This window comes from Moschus berezovskii, chromosome 12 (assembly GCF_049115385.1).
Source record: "Moschus berezovskii isolate FMDL1 chromosome 12, NW_MosBer_1.0, whole genome shotgun sequence".
Taxonomy (NCBI): Eukaryota; Metazoa; Chordata; class Mammalia; order Artiodactyla; family Moschidae; genus Moschus; species Moschus berezovskii.
Genome location: NC_142471.1, coordinates 74224562 through 74242871, shown reverse-complemented (window position 1 = coordinate 74242871; position 18310 = coordinate 74224562).

Here is an 18310-nt window from a genome sequence, read left to right as displayed (position 1 = left end):
CCTGCGCCCGCACAACCACCGCCTGTTGGACGTGGGGCAGCTCCTCTTTCCCGCTGGCCCTGGCCTCAGGCGTGGGGTAGCTCCTCTCAGCCGTGCCTCTTTGCCTGGTCTTAAAAAATAAAATAAAGCTATTTAGGTTATACATACAGTTACTCAAATTTGCCTATTTCCAAATTTAAAATGAACAGAAACAGGAGGAACAAGGGATGTTAGGACTTAATTATTTAAATACGACCATGTTCAAGTGCTATATGTGGAATACTAATTTCAGAATGTGTAAACTCTCAAAAAGATTTGATTTGTAAAATGTCTCGTATTTCACTCTTTTTCAATCACTTTTCCTCTTAAGAAATAATGAAATCAGAGGGATCCTGAGGCTTCTCTGATTAGTTTTTGCTTTGAGACAAATTCCCATCTAAGTCTCTTAAAACGGTTGCCCCATCCTTTGCTTAGGACTGCATGTATCCAAATTCTAGACCTCTTGTCTTTTAAAGCAATATTAGAGTCTAAACTGTAATTCTTTGAGACCATGTATAGTGATTTAAATTTTGCATCTCATAATTTAGTAGTTTGTAGGTTCCAATGGCAAGCCACTCCAGTACTCTTGCCTAGAAAATCCCATGGATGGAGGAGCCTGGTAGGCTGCAGTCCGTGGGGTCGCTAAGGGTCGGACACGACTGAGCGACTTCACTTTCACTTTTCACTTTCACACATTGGAGAAGGAAATGGCAACCCACTCCAGTGTTTTTGCCTGGAGAATCCCAGGGACGGGGGAGCCTGGTGAGCTGCCATTTATGGGGTCACACAGAGTCGGACACGGCTGAAGTGACTTAGCAGCAGCAGCAGGTTCCAAATAGGAAAAGGTTTTATATTGTCACCCTGCTTATTTAACTTACATGCAGAGTATATCATGAGGAACGCTGGGCTGGAAGAATCACAGGCTGGAATCAAGATTTCCGGGAGAAATATCAATAACCTCAGATATGCAGATGACACCACCCTTATGGCAGAAAGTAAAGAGGAACTAAAAAGCCTCTTAATAAAAGTGAAAGAGGAGAGTGAAAAGGTTGGCTTGAAGCTCAACATTCAGAAAACAAAGATCATGGCATCTGGTCCCATCACTTCATGGGAGATGGATGGGGAAACAGTGAAAACAGTGTCAGACTTTATTTTTTGGGCTCCAAAATCACTGCGGATGCTGATTGCAGCCATGAAATAAAAAGATGGTTACTCCTTGAAAGGAAAGTTATGACCAACCTAGATAGTATATTAAAAAGCGGAGACATTACTTTGCCAACAAAGGTCCATCTAGTCAAGGCTATGGTTTTACCAGTGGTCATGTACGGATGTGGTGTTGGACTGTGAAGAAAGCTGATCACCGAAGAATTGATGCTTTTGAACTGTGGTGCTGGAGAAGACTCTTGAGAGTCCCTTGGACTGCAAGGAGATCCAACCAGTCCATCCTAAAGGAGATCGATCCTGGGTGTTCATTGGAAGGACTGATGTTGAGCTAAAACTCCAATACTTTGGCCACCTCATGCGAAGAGTTGACTCATTGGAAAAGACTCTGATGCTGGGAGGGACTGGGGGCAGATGGAGAAGGGGATGACAGAGAATGAGATGGCTGGATGGCATCACCGACTCAATGGACATGAGTTTGAGTGAACTCCGGGAGTTGGTGATGGACAGGGAGGCCTGGCGTGCTGTGATTCATGGGGTCGCAGAAAGTCGGACATGACTGAGTGACTGAACTGAACTGAGCATATATAAGATTCCATTATGAATTTGGTGAATGTGTACTAGAAAAAAAAATGTGTGTTTGAACATTTCTGTAGTCCCTTCAATTTTTTTCTGTCATTTTTATGATCAAGATGATTCTCTCCCTTCTCATCTCTCTCTTTCCATCTCCCTCTCTCCATCCCTTCGTTCCTCTCCTTCTATCTTTTCCTCCTTTAATTTCTAAGAGGCCACTCATAAGTTCAGTTCAGTTAATTTCAGTCGCTCAGTCGTGTCCAACTCTTTGCAACCCCATGGACTGCAGCATGCCAGGATTCCCTGTCCATCACCAACTCCAGAACCTGCTCAAACTCATGTCCATCGAGTCAGTGATGCCATCCAGCCATCTCATCCTCTGTTGTCCCCTATATTTTGGGTGATGTTAAAAATGGTTCACTAATACATTCCTGATACTTCTTTACTCTGATGTTAACATCTGATAACTTGTTTGGTGGCCTTAAGAAACTTCTTTGGATGATTGTTTCAGTATCTGTTTACTTTGTTTGTTGGTGTTTGTTATCTCTTGTCTTAGCTTATCTTTGTTTCACAGCTCAGCTGCAATTTTTTGGTTCTCCATGATTCTCTTGTAATTTATGTATGTTTTATGATAATTTTTCTTATATAGAATTTCATTTCTTCCCTCTTCCTTTTCAAATTTGGAGGTTAATGCAGCATCTTCCTTCCCAAGACTTCTGTTCTTTTAGATCTGCAACATCATAGAAATATTCTTCAAAGATTAGGGAAGGAAAACTATCTTGGCCTCAAATCAAGTTGAAATATATAAAAGTGGTTCATTACCATGGCCTTTTCCACATTAATGGAATACTTTACTTATATATAAAATGATTTCTCTTTTTAATAAATAAGATATGCTATTGATCTCTATTTTCTCACATGAGAAACTTACATCTGAGAATAGAAAGAATGGATCAAATTATGTTGGCAAAAATTCCCATTCTTTACTGAACTAGATAAGCTTTTCCAATATTCAATGAGATAAAGTTTTTAAAATGTATTATGTAATTTTTCTGTTTTCATTCATTTCTATTACTCGTTGTAGTTCCTTATAGAAGATTTCTATATTTGTGTTCATTTGTTGGCCCTTTTCTCCAAGTTGCCATCTGCAAGTGGATGTGAATGAAAATCTTGACAGCACCATGGAACTGACTTTGAGAACCTGTTTGGACATAAAGGAATACACAAGAGTTCATCTGAATTGTAAAGATCTGCAAAAACTCATATATTTCTGTTATGATCTCTGACCATCTTTTAAAAGATCAGAATATTTTAAGCTGAATAGAATGAGGCAAATATAAGGATATTGAAAGGTCATGAAGTTGCTCAACCTTTGAGGGAAATGACAAATTCATTTTGATTTAATACTCAGGGGCAAGTATATTAATAATATTTGAAGGTAACCCTTAATTTCACTCAAAGCTAGACTTTTGATGGTATAATGTTAAAAAAAATACAGGTCTTGGTTTATAATAAAAACTGCCATTAAAAGATTAGAGTTAGCAGATTGATATTGATCCATTTAATGAGTAATAGCAAACTTATTTCTTTTCATCAGGTTTGCATTTGCACATTTATCTGTTTCAGAGGCCAATCCAATAAAGCCTCTTATTTGACATTACCTTCCTGTGTCCTGCAGTGTTTGCTTTAGTTGAATTAAACCCTGACTGGTACTAGTTTCCTGAGGGCATTGGTATACTTGCCATTGCAGAATGATTTCTTTCACAAGACCTTTTTCTTTGTATCTTTTGAGTTTGGTATCCTTTCCACTGTGAAATGACCTGGGTTTGTAAGCAGGAAGATAACCATGGTATCTAATTGTACCACCACCTGATAACACCTCCTATGCTTAAATAACTCTCCAATTATGTGGCCCTATTCAATATTATGATGAGGAATGAATGACATTTTCTCAGTTACTTTATCCACTTACAGGTAGAAGTTCTAATTTTTGAATGAATAGCAAAATGAATTTTTGGTAACAAACACTGAAGCAGCTAATTTTGATAAAGATGATACTGATCTTTGGAAAGGACAAAGACTCCTAACTTCCAATTATATGTTATAAATCATTAAAATGAAAGCATTATGTGTATGAATATGTTTTTATAATTGCCCAAGCTTTGGTGATTTTGCAGCCATAAATTTGCTTGTTTTCTAAAATAAATGTTTGAAAACCTTTTCCGTAGCAGAATGAAATGGAATGATTAAATAGCTTAATGCATCCATATCTTTGCTTTTCTTTGTTCCATTCTGCCTTGTCTGCTTCAGCATCATTGAACATATAATATACATTAGAGAAACAGCATAGCATAAAAGTTCAAGACACTTGAGACAGATAATCTGTATTAAAAATCCCAAAATATGAAAGTGTAAGTGGCTCAGTTGTGTCCAGCTCTTTGCCACCCCATGGACTGTAGCCCACTGGGCCAATCGATTCATGGAATTCTCCAGGCAAGAATACTAGAGTGGGTTGCCATATGCCCTCCTCCAGGGGATCTTCCTGACCCAGGAACCTGACCCGGGTCTCCTGCATTGCAGGCAGATTCTTTAATGGCTGCTGCTGTTGCTGCTAAGTCGCTTCAGTCATGTCCGACTCTGTGCGACCCCACAGACGGCAGCCCACCAGGCTCCCCCGTCCCTGGGATTCTTCAGGCAAGAACACTGGAATGGGTTGCCATTTCCTTCTCCAATGCATGAAAGGCTTAAAAGGGAAAGTGAAGTCGCTCAGTCGTGTCCGACTCTTAGCGACCCCATGGACTGCAGCCCACCACGCTCTTCCATCCACGGGATTTTCATGGCTGAGCCACCAGCAAAGTCCATTCAAATACCAAATCCCAAATATGCCTTTAATAGTTCTCTGGCCTTGCATGTAAAATATGAATAATGGTAGCACTTTCTTATAAGATTATTGTTAAGGTTAAATGAAATAAAAATAGGTCAAATATTAGTGTCATTTATTATTAATGCCCTGCCATTTCCATATTTGGTACCTACCACAACATCCCATGTCCTTCCTCAGTGATAATTATTTTAATTTCCTTGGGAAAATCCTTCTTAATGTGATTTTGTAAAATCTGTGCTTGAGGTGCTCTGTCTTGCCCAAGCCAGAGGGTGAGCATGAGACTCTCCTAACCAATCGGAACATCATTCCAAATAGTTTAAAAACAAACAAACAAACATGTTTATTGATGAATTACTAATAAGCAGTAGACTATACAACTATTAAAAGTCCACTCTGGTGAAGTCCTTATAAACCCATGGAACCACTCAAAGATAAAGATAAATAATATTTCCTGTAGTACAGAAACATGCATCATGCCATTCCTAGTCACTACTGATAAGGTAAACTGTATTGTGACTTCTGTCCACATAGGATAGTTTTGTATATTTTGTATATTTTTGATGTTACTGTTACTGTAATTATAATATATATCGTTATATATATATATCATTTTTTTTTTTGGTGCTTAGGTCTGAAGTACATCCATATTGTATCAGTTCAGTTCAGTTGCTCAGTCATGTCCAACTCTTGTGCAGCCTCACAGCACGCCAGGCCTCCCTATCCATAACCAACTCTGGAGTTCGTTAAAGTCATGTCCATCGAGTCGGTGATGCCATCCAGCCATCTCATTCTGTCATCCCCTTCTCCTCCTGCCCCCTATCCTTCCCAGCATCAGAGTCTTTTCCAGTGAGTCAACTCATCGCATGAGGTGGCCAAAGTATTGCAGTTTCAGCTTTAGTATCAGTCCTTCCAATGAACACCCAGGATCGATCTCCTTTAGAATGGACTGGTTGGATCTCCTTGCAGTCCAAGGGACTCTCAAGAGTCTTCTCCAACACCACAGTTCAAAAGCATCAATTCTTCAGCGATCAGCTTTCTCCACAGTCCAACTCTCACATCCATACATGACCACTGGAAAAACCATAGCCTTGACTAGATGGACCTTTGTTGGCAAAGTAATGTCTCTGCTTTTTAATATACTATCTAGGTTGGTCATAACTTTCCTTCCAAGGAGTAAGCATCTTTTTATTTCATGACTGCAATCAGCATCCGCAGTGATATTGGAGCCCAAAAAATAAAGTCTGACACTGTTTCCACTGTTTTCCCATCTATTTCCCATGAAGTGATGGGACCAGATGCCATGATCTTTGTTTTCTGAATGTTGAGCTTCAAACCAACCTTTTCTCCCTCCTCTTTCACTTTCATCAAGAGGCTTTTTAGTTCCTCTTCACTTTCTGCCATAAGGGTGGTGTCATCTGCATATCTGAGGTTATTGATATTTCTCCCAGCAATCTTGATTCCAGCTTGTGCTTCTTCCAGCCCAGGGTTCCTCATGATGTACTCTGCATGTAAGTTAAATAAGCAGGGTCACAATATACAACCTTGACGTACACCTTTTCCTATTTGGAACCAGTCTGTTGTTCCATGTACAGTTCTGACTGTTGCTTCCTGACCTGCATACAGGTTTCTCAAGAGGCAGGTCAGGTGGTCTGGGATTCCCATCTCTTTCAGAATGTTCCACAGTTTATTGTGATCGACACAGTCAAAGGCTTTGGCATAGTCAATGAAGCAGAAATAGATGTTTTTCTGGAACTCTCTTGCTTTCTCCATGATCCAGCGGATGTTGGCAATTTGATCTCTGGTGCCTCTGCCTTTTCTAAAACCTGCTTGAACATCTGGGAGTTCTCGGTTCACATATTGCTGAAACCTGGCTTGGAGAATTTTGAGCATGAATTTACTAGCGTGTGAGATGAGTGCAATTGTGCGGTAGTTTGAGCATTCTTTGGCATTGCATTTCTTTGGGATTGGAATGAAGACTGACCTTTGCCAGTCCTGTGGCCACTGCTGAGTGTTCCAAATTTGCTGGCATATTGAGTGCAGCACTTTCACAGCATCATCTTTCAGGATTTGAAATAGTTCAACTGGAATTCCATCACCCCCACTAGCTTTATTCATAGTGATGCTTTCTAAGGCCCACTTGACTTCACATTCCAAGATGTCTGGCTCTCCGTCAGTGATCACGTTATCGTGACTATCTTGCTCGTGAAGATCTTTTTTGCACAGTTCTTCTGTGTATTCTTGCCACCTCTTCTTAATATCTTCTGCTTCTGTTAGGTCCATACAATTTTTGTCCTTTATTGAGCCCATCTTTGCATGAAATGTTCCCTTGGAATCTCTAATTTTCTTGAGGAGATCTCTTGTTTTTCCTATTCTGTTGTTTTCCTTTATTTCTTTGCATTGATCACTGAGGAAGGCTTTCTTATCTCTCCTTGCTGTTCTTTGGAACTCAGCATTCAGATGTTTATATCTTTCCTTTTCTCCTTTGCTTTTCACTTCTCTTCTTTTCACAGCTATTTGTAAGGACTGTCTTGTTTTTCATTGCTGTGTATTAACTTGATTTTAGGAAGATACCATATTTGATCCATCCTACTATTGGTAAACATACTGATTTGCTCATTTTAAATGAAACTGCATGAATGCTATGGTACATATCTTTTGATGAGACAATGAATTCAGTTCCATTAGTATATAAGTAGGAGTTGAGTCACTAGGTCATAGACCATTGTGTACAGAAAATTATCTTTTTAATAAATGCTTCGAAAGAATTTTCCCAAGAAGTTATGTTTCTACCATCTATGAATGAGAAGTATAATTGTTCCAAATCCCTGGTAATACTGGGTATTTTTAGGCTTTTTATTGCTGCATATGAGTTTAAATTAATGATACCTCATGACTTTACTTTGTTAGTTTTCCTGAATACTTTTTATGTTGAGCTACTTTTAATGATTTTTTGCCATTTGGAATCTTCTTTTATGAAGTATCTGTTCAAGAATTTCCTTCAATTTTTGTTGTTTTTTTTTCAATCACTGTTTTAATAATTTCTAATTCTTTATATATTCTAGAAATGAGTCTTTTACTGAAATACTCATTACAGTTGTTTTCCCAAATCATGATTGCATTTTTACTCTTTCATTGTTTTTATTAAAACTGAATTCTCAGTTTTAATAACATCCATTTTATCTTTTATCTAATTTTTTCACTAATATTTATGTTCTGTTTAAGAAATACCTACTCCCAAATTCATGATGGTAACTTCTTATGCTGATTTCTCGATTATATTTTTACCTTTCACATTTAAATCTAGGCGTGCTAATTCGCATCAGTTGTGTTTAACTCTTTGTGATTCTGTGGACCGTACCCACCAGGCTCCTCTGCCCATGTGATTCTCCAGGCAAGTGTACTTGAGTGGGTTGCCATGCCATTCTCCAGAGGATCTTTTTGACCCAGGGATCAAATCCACATCTCAAATTAAAAATTTTTGTATACTGTGTAAACTAGTATCTCTTATTTTAAAAATTCCTGTTCCTTATTAAATTACAGTGGCACCTCTGTCACATATCAAGTGATGTCATATATTGCTTCTGTGTATTTACTTGTGAAAATTATATTAAATTGGATTACTTTGCTATCCTTAGTCCAACATTTATATCATCTTAATTACTGAAACTTTATAATGTATTTTGTTATTCAGTAGTTTAAACCCATAATGTTGATTTCTTTATAGGAATGTCTTGCCTCTTCTAGTTTGTTCATATTTTCATATAGAATTAGTATCAATCTCTCAACTTACATCAAAATAAATAACTGAGACCTTGGAACTTTCTTTTTTAATTTTATAGATTAATAAAGAGGAATTGACATAATGAAATATTGAGTCTTGCACACTATAGATATGGTATATCCCTCTTTTCATTTACCTCTCCTTTATATTCATTCTATATTTTGTAGTTTTCAGTAGTCTTACATATATTTTCTGGATTTAATAATGGTTACATGGTAGTTTTTTAAATTACATTTTATTTTTAACTTTCTATTGTTTATTGCTGCTATATAAAAAACTATTGATTTTATATAATGAGTTTGTAGCAAATAAATCTTTAGGTTTTCTGTAGGCATATTTCTAAAAATTTACATTCTTTATACAATTTTCTCTTATATCACATTATAGTGGCTGGCATATTTAAGAAAATATCAGTTAAAACTAGTGTGAGTAAATATGCTTGCAGTGTTGCTAACCTCAAGGAGAAAGTAAAATATTATTTTGTATTTCTAATTTGATGAATTTTTTTGTCATGAAATATTAAATTTTAGGAAATGTTTTTTGGCAGCTATTCAGATTGTCATATGTTTTCCTCTTTATTTATTTATGTGTTTTCAGTTAATTTATCTGGTTCACCTAAATTCCCAAAATGATTAGAATAAAATTATTAATAATACATCTTCACTGTATATTTTGATGTTTACAGGTTTGAGGCATATCCTCTTTTCTATTCATATTAGTAATAATTTATATTTCCCTCCTTTTTATTATCCTAACTAAAGGTTTAATAAGTAGAAGAACAAGAACCAATTTTATCTTTGTTGATATTCCTTATTTCATGATTTTTTCTATTTCAATATTTTAATCCTTTTATTTTTATTTAATCCTTTTATTCCCTGAAGTTTATTTTTTTATATCATTTTGAGATGGAATATTAGATACTTAACTTTCAGGCTAATATGATGCCATCCAGCCATCTCATTCTCTGTCGTCTCCTTCTCCTCCTGCCCCCAATCCCTCCCAGCATCAGAGGCTTTTCCGGTGAGTCAACTCATCCCATGAGGTGGCCAAAGTACTGGAGTTCCAGCTTTAGCATCAGTCCTTCCAATGAACGCCCAGGATTGATCTCCTCTAGAATGGACTGGTTGGATCTCCTTGCAGTACAAGGGACTCTCAAGAGTCTTCTCCAGCACCGCAGTTCAAAAGCATCAATTCTTCGGCACTCAGCTTTCTTCACAGTCTAACACTCACATCCATACATGACCACTGGAAAAACCATAGCCTTGACTAGATGGACCTTTGTTGACAAAGTAATGTCTCTGCTTTTTAATATACTATCTAGGTTGATCATAACAAATTCACGGCTGCAATCAGCATCTGCAGTGATTTAGGAGCCCCCAAAGTTGCTAGGCGAGAGACGCCGGCCCCGGCGGCGCAGACGCGACACGAGAGACGCCGGGCCCGGGCGCAACGAACCACGCAAAGAGGTGCGGCCGTGAGGAGCTACCCCACGCCTGAGGCCAGAGCCGGTGGCCGAGAGGAGCTACCCCATGTCCAACAGGCGGTGGCTGCGCGGGCGCAGGAGGGCCGAGAGGAGCTACTACGCTTTCAAGGTCAGGAGGGGCGGCCTCGAGGAGATACCCCTCACCCAAGGTAAGGTACAGCGGCTGCACTTTGCTGGAGCGGCTGTGAAGAGATTTTCCACGACCAAGGTAAGAGAAACCCAAATAAGATGGTAGGTATTGCTAGGGGGCACCAGAGGGCGGACAGACTGATATCATAATCACAGGAAACTAGCCAATCTGATCACATGGACCACAGCCGAATGTGGTCCACTGGAGAGGGGAATGGCAAGCCACTTCAGTATACTTGCCTTGAGAACCCCATGAACAGTAACAAAGGGCAAAATGATAGGATACTGAATGAGGAATTCCCCAGATCGGTAGGTGCCCAGTATGCTACTGGAGCTCAGTGGAGAAATAACTATAGAAGGAATGAAGGGATGGAGCAAAAGCAAAACCAATACCCAGTTGTGGATGTGACCAGTGATAGAAGCAAGGTCCGGTGCTGTAAAGAGCAGTATTGCATAGGAACCTGGAATGTTAGGTCCATGAATCAAGGCAAATTGGAAGTGGTCAAACAGGAGATGGCAAGAGTGAATGTCGACATTCTAGGAATCAGTGAATTAAAATGGACTGGAATGGGTGAATTTAACTCGGATGACCATTATATCTACTACTGTGGGCAGGAATCCCTTAGAAGAAATGGAGTAGCCATCATGGTCAACAAAAGAGTCCGAAATGCAGTACTTGGATGCAATCTTAAAAATGACAGGATGATTTCTGTTCGTTTCCAAGGCAAACCATTCAATATTACAGTAATCAAGGCCTATGCCCCAACCAGTAATGCTGAAGAAGCCGAAGTTAATCGGTTCTATGAAGACCTACAAGACCTTTTAGAACTAACACCCAAAAAAGATGTCCTTTTCATTATAGGGGACTGGAATGCAAAAGTAGGAAGTCAAGAAACACCTGGAGTAACTGGCAAATTTGGCCTTGGAGCACGGAATGAAGCAGGGCAAAGGCTAATAGAGTTTTGTCAAGAGAATGCACTGATCATAGCAAACACCCTCTTCCAACAACACAAGAGAAGACTCTACACATGGACATCACCAGATGGTCAACACCGAAATCAGATTGATTATATTCTTTGCAACCAAAGATGGAGAAGCTGTATACAGTTAGCAAAAACAAGACCAGGAGCTGACTGTGGCTCAGATCATGAACTCCTTATTGCCAAATTCAGACTTAAATTGAAGAAAGTAGGAAAAACCACTAGACCATTCAGATATGACCTCAATCAAATCCCTTATGATTATACAGTGGAAGTGAGAAATAGTTTTAAGGGACTAGATCTGATTGATAGAGTGCCTGATGAACTCTGGACGGAGGTTCTTGACATTGTACAGGAGACAGGGACCAAGACCATCCCCATGGAAAAGAAATGCAAAAGAAAGAAATGGCTGTCTGGGGAGGCCTTACAAATAGCTGTGAAAAGAAGAGAGGCGAAAAGCAAAGGAGAAAAGGAAAGATATAAGCATCTGAATGCAGAGTTCCAAAGAATAGCAAGGAGAGATAAGAAAGCCTTCCTCAGTGATCAATGCAAAGAAATAGAGGAAAACAACAGAATAGGAAAAACAGATCTCTTCAAGAAAATCAGGGATTCCAAGGGAACATTTCATGCAAAGATGGGCTCGATAAAGGACAGAAATGCTATGGACCTAACAGAAGCAGAAGATATTAAAAAGAGGTGGCAGGAATACACAGAAGAACTGTACAAAAAAGATCATTACGACCAAGATAGTCACGATAACATGATCACTGACCTAGAGCCAGACATCTTGGAATGTGAAGTCAAGTGGGCCTTAGAAAGCATCACTACGAACAAAGCTAGTGGAGGTGATGGAATTCCAGTTGAGCTGTTTCAAGTCTTGAAAGATGATGCTGTGAAAGTGCTGCACTCAATATGCCAGCAGATTTGGAAAACTCAGCAGTGGCCACAGGACTGGAAGAGGTCAGTCTTCATTCCAATCCCAAAGAAAGGCAATGCCAAAGAATGCTCAAACTACTGCACAATTGCACTCATCTCACACGCTGGTAAAGTCATGCTCAAAATTCTCCAAGCCAGGCTTCAGCAGTATGTAAACCGTGAACTCCCAGATGTTCAAGCAGGTTTTAGAAAAGGCAGAGGCACCAGAGATCAAATTGCCAGCATCTGCTGGATCATGGAGAAAGCAAGAGAGTTTCAATAAAACATCTATTTCTGCTTTATTGACTATGCCAAAGCCTTTGATTGTGTCGATCACAATAAACTGTGGAACATTCTGAAAGAGATGGGAATCCCAGACCACCTGACCTGCCTCTTGAGAAACCTGTATGCAGGTCAGGAAGCAACTGTTAGAACTGGACATGGAACAACAGACTGGTTCCAAATAGGAAAAGGTGTACGTCAAGGTTGTATATTGTCACCTTGCTTTTTTAACTTATAAGTAGAGTACATCATGAGGAACGGTGGGCTGGAAGAAGCACAAGCTGAAATCAAGATTGCCGGGAGAAATATCAATAACCTCAGACATGCAGATGACACTACCCTTATGGCAGAAAGTGAAGAGGAACTCAAAAGCCTCTTGATGAAAGTGAAAGAGGAGAGTGAAAAGGTTGGCTTGAAGCTCAACATTCAGAAAACAAAGATCATGGCATCTGGTCCCATCACTTCATGGGAAATAGATGGAGAAACAGTGGAAACAGTGTCAGACTTTGTTTTTTTGGGCTCCAAAATCACTGCAAATGCTGATTGCAGCCATGAAATTAAAAGACGCTTGCTCCTTTCAAGGAAAGTTATGACCAACCTTGATAGTATATTAAAAAGCAGAGACATTACTTTGCCAACCAAGGTCCGTCTAGTCAAGGCAATGGTTTTTCCCGTGGTCATGTATGGATGTGAGAGTTGGACTGTGAAGAAGGCTGACCGCCGAAGAATCGATGCTTTTGAACTGTGGTGTTGGAGAAGACTCTTGAGAGTCCCTTATACTGCAAGGAGATCCAACCAGTCCATTCTAGAGGAGATCAATCCTGGATGTTCATTGGAGGGACTGATGCTAAAGCTGAAACTGCAATACTTTGGCCACCTCATGCGACGAGTTGACTCACTGGAAATGACTCTGATGCTGGGAAAGGTTGGGGGCGGGAGGAGAAGGGGACGACGGAGAATGAGATGGCTGGATGGCATCACCGACTCTGTGGACATGAGTTTGAGTGAACTCCGGGAATTGGTGATGGACAGGGAGGCCTGGCGTGCTGTGATTCATGGGGTCGCGGAGAGTCGGACACGACTGAGCGACTGAACTGAACTGAACTGAAAGATGCTAGGAAGGATTGGGGGTGGGAGGAGACGGGGATGACAGAGGATGAGATGGCTGGATGGCATCACCAACTCAATGGACATGAGTTTGAGTGAACTCCGGGAGTTGGTGATGGACAGGGAGGCCTGGCGTGCTGTGATTCATGGGGGCACAAAGAGTTGGACACGACTGAGCGACTGAACTGAACCGAACTGAACTGAAAAATAAGTCTGACACTGTTTCCACTGTTTCCCCATCTATTTCCCATGAAGTGATGGGACCAGATGCCATGATCTTTGTTTTCTAAATGTTGAGCTTCAAGCCAACATTTTCACTCTCCTCTTTCACCTTCATCAAGAGGCTTTTTAGTTCCTCTTCACTTTTTGCCATAAGGGTGGTGTCATCTGCATATCTGAGGTTATTGATATTTCTCCCAGCAATCTTGATTCCAGCTTGTGCTTCTTCCAGCCCAGCGTTCCTCATGATGTATTCTGCATATAAGTTAAATAATCAGGGTGACAATTTAAGTCATACTTAATTTGAGATACACCTACCAATCTCTTTTGCAAACTAAAAATACTGTTTTTCCCAATTTATTCATTATCAGCCAAAATTGAATTCAGAACAAAACATATTACAGGGGATTAAGTTGAGGGTATATAAAAAATGATAAAATGTTGATGTCAACATAATTATCTTAAATGGGTATGCACCTAACAACAAAACTTCTAAATGTATATAACAAAAGTAGATAAAAATCTGGAAAGGAAAAGAGACAGATACAAAATTATACTTGAAATCTTTAATCTTTAAGACCCCTCAATCCTACATGCCCAGTAATTAATAGACACCGTAAATAGAAAATTAGTAGACTATAGAAGATTTCAATGTCATTGTCAGTACATGTGAACTAATTGACATTTATAAAACACTTCATCCAATAACAGAAAACTACTCATTTTTTTCAAATGCCCATGGAACAGTCACCAAGCTGTACCATATTCTGAGCTGTCAGTTATCTTTTTCTATAAAGAGCAAAATAATAAATATTTTAGGCTTTATGATCCATATAATCTCTCTCAGCACAATTCATCTTTGCTGTTGTCATGCAAAAGCACCTCTAAACAACACAGAAACAGCTTCACAATTTTTTGTGAAGTCAAATATCCACTTGCCATTCATTACAATAATCTCCTTCCTCTCTAGATTTTTACCCATGTGAAATAAAAATGTATGTTCACACAAAAAAATCTGTACTCAAATGATTTACTGGCTTTATCTATAATCACCAAAACCTGGAAATAATACAGATGTCCCACAACTAGGGGACAGACTAACAAACTGGTACACCCACACAATGGAAGAGTACTCAGTTCTACAAAGAAATAAATGGCTGTTACATGCAACTGCATGGATGCATCTCAAATGCCCTATGCTAAAATGGATGATGTTAGTTTTAAACATGCTCTAAACTGTATGATTCAATTTATATAACATCTGGGAAAGACAACACTCTAAGGACTGATGACATATCAATGACTGTTAAAGGATTTAACAGGAGTTTCAGTTCAGTTCAGTTGCTCAGTCATGTCCGACTGTTTGAGACCCCATAAATCACAGCACGCCAGGCCTCCCTGTCCATCACCAACTCCCGGAGTTCACTCAAACTCATGTCCACAGAGTCGGTGATGCCATCCAGCCATCTCATTCTCTGTCATCCCCTTCTCCTCCCGCCTCCAACCTTTCCCAGCATCAGAGTCTTTTCCAGTGAGTCAACTCTTCTCATGAGGTGGCCAAAGTATTGCAGTTTCAGCTTTAGCATCAGTCCGTCCAATGAACACCCAGGATTGATCTCCTTTAGAATGGACTGGTTGGATCTCCTTGCAGTCCAAGGGACTCTCAAGAGTCTTCTCCAGCACCACAGTTCAAAAGCATCAATTCTTCGGCGATCAGCTTTCTCCACAGTCCAACTCTCACATCCATACATGACCACGGGAAAAACCATAGCCTTGACTAGATGGACCTTGGTTGGCAAAGTAATGTCTCTGCTTTCTAATATGCTATCTAGGTTGGTCATAACTTTCCTTCCAAGGAGTAAGCGTCTTTTAATTTCATGGCTGCAGTCAGCATCCGCAGTGATCTTGGAGCCCAAAAAATAAAGTCTGACACTCTTTCCACTCTTTCCCCATCTATTTGCCATGAAGTGATGGGACCAGATGCCATGATCTTCGTTTTCTGAATGTTGAGCTTCAAGCCAAACTTTTCACTCTCCTCTTTCACTTTCATCAAGAGGTTTTTGAGTTCCTCTTCACCTTAGAGTAAAGATTAACTGCAAAGTTCTAAGGAGAACATTTGAGCAGTAGTGGAACTATTCCATATCTTTATTGACAGTGATTGTGTTGATTGATGTGTTTTTTAAAAAAAACCTATAGAACTTCACACTGTTTATCAGTAAACTTTACTATATGCCAGTGGCCTCCCCTGATAGCTCAGTTGGTAAAGAATCTACCTACAATGCAGGAGACCCCAGTTTGATTCCTGAGTTGGGAAGATCTGCTGGAGAAGGGATAGTCTACCCACTCCAGTATTCTTGGGCTTCCCTTGTGGCTCAGCTGGTAAAGAATCTGCCTGCAATGCAGGAGACCTGATTCGATCACTGGGTTGGAAAGATCCTCTGCAGAAAGAAAAGGCTACCCACTCCAGTATTCTGGCCTGGAGAATTCCACGGACTGTATAGTCTATGGGGTCGTGAAGAGTCAGACAAAACTGAGCCACTTTCACTTTAACACGTATTCGTGAAAGTCCCTGAAAATGACATAGGAGTTGACACTGTGAGTGAGGAAACTGTGAAGGGTTTTTTTATCCACTTAGGTACATCTTAATTCAACCTCAGTTTCAAAGAGAAACTCCCTTTGCCTTTATTTTATTAATTAAACTTCTTGAAAAATATTTTAACTTGAATGGCAAAGTATACTTTGTTATGTACTAGATTCTGGTTTATAAGATAGAAAACATCTCACCATATAGTTCCTGGACTTTGTTACCCTTAAGAATCCAGAGAATTTTCTTAAAGAAGCTACTCCTACTGGGTCTTTGTCATTTCTTGCATGGACTAGTAAATGACCTCCTCCTTCCCTGCATTTGCCAATGTTACTTGTGGGCACAGTCAGGGAGGGAAAGAATGGGATGAATGGTGAACATAGCATCAATATATATACACTATCAGGTGTAAGATGGATAGCTGGTGAGAAGTTGCTGTGTGGCACAGGAAGCCCAATCTTGCTCTCCCTTAAATCCATTCCACATAAACAATAGTATATGGTAAGGTAAATTGATACAGTAAATATGGAGAACAGGGAATTAAAAAAAATTGGGAAAGTCAATCATATGACCCAGCAAACCCAATATTGGGCATATACCCTTAGAAAACCATAATCAGAAAAGACAAATGTACCCCAATGTTCATAGCAGCACTAATTACAACAGCCAGGACATGGAAGCCACCTAGATGTCCAGTGACAGATGAATGGATAAAGAAGATGTACATATATACAGTGGAATATTACTCAGTCATAAAAAGAATGAATGAGTCAGTTCTAGTGAGGTGGATGAACCTAGAGCCTGTTATACAGAGTGAAGTAAGTCAGAGAAAAGAAAATATATTAATACATATGTATGGAATCTAAAAAATGATATTGAAACAATTTTCAGGGAAGGAATGGAGATGCAGATGTAGAGAATGGTCTTGTGGACACAGTGGGGAAGGGAAAGAATGGAGAAAGTAGCATCAACATATATACACTATCAGTGTTAGATGGATAGGTTGTAAGAAGTTGATGTTGTAGCACAATATGCTGTGAAGCCTAATCTGGCTCTGTGATGACCTAGAGGAATGGTATGGAGGGAGTGGTGGGAGGCTGTGGAAGAAGGGGATATATGTGTAATTATGGCTGATTTGCATTTGTTGTATGGCAGAAACCAATACAACGTTGAAAAATTTTTAATTAAATAAAGAATAGAAAAAAGTAAAGTATTTAAATCTTGATCGTATCATTGAAAGCCCCTTAACTACCTCCCTCCATTTATGTCACAGTATGCATTTTAAAGATTTTTTTCAAAGTGTCTTAGGGCCTGCCACTTGGAGTGAACATAATGTAAAGAATGGCCTCTTCCTTTTTCTAGATACACTAATTTCAACAGAGAAACTTTTTATGAATTAAAATTCTTCCTTGGGTTATTCTAATGAAATAATATATCTTCAGAAATAGTTTAAAACCATAAACTCTTATGATAAAGGATGTTTTCTTTACATGACAATTCTATGGTGATTTATTCTATTCTTTCCTCTCCAACACATTTACTACTGCTGCCCTACTATTTCCTTAGTGCTACTGAATTTACTCACTGTGGTTTTATCACCTAGAATGCCCTTAATCCTTTCCTTTCCTTTCCTTGGTTAACTTTTACTAATATATTTAGACTCATTTAAAGAGATATCTGTATGGAACCCAAACTGGGTTATTTATTTCTTTTCATTATTCCATTTTATATATTACTTTGAGTACGTTTTCACATTTTATCAATTGCTTAAATGAGTCAAGCCTCATGCTTTGGATCTCTTTTGGTCTGTTCTGTTTCAATCTATACCCACTCCCTTGGTGATCTCATTCAATTCCATGCCTTTTTATATCATCTATATACTGATGATTCACAAAATTATCTCGTTTTGACATAGCCATTGAAATAAAGACTTGTATAATGAACTTCTTACTTAAAATTTTCATTTGTATGTGTAGTAAGTAGCTCAACCTTGTTCAAACTGAACTTCTTTACAGCCCCAGTATATATCTTTTCTTTATGAAATATTTCATTTCTTAGCTTAGCAATAGTGTTAGCCTAGTTGTCAAGCCAAAATCCACAAATACATGCCTGACTCCTTTCTCTTTAACAATCAATATCTGATACATGATACAATCCCTTTATTATCAACATATACTAATATCAGTTCAGTTCA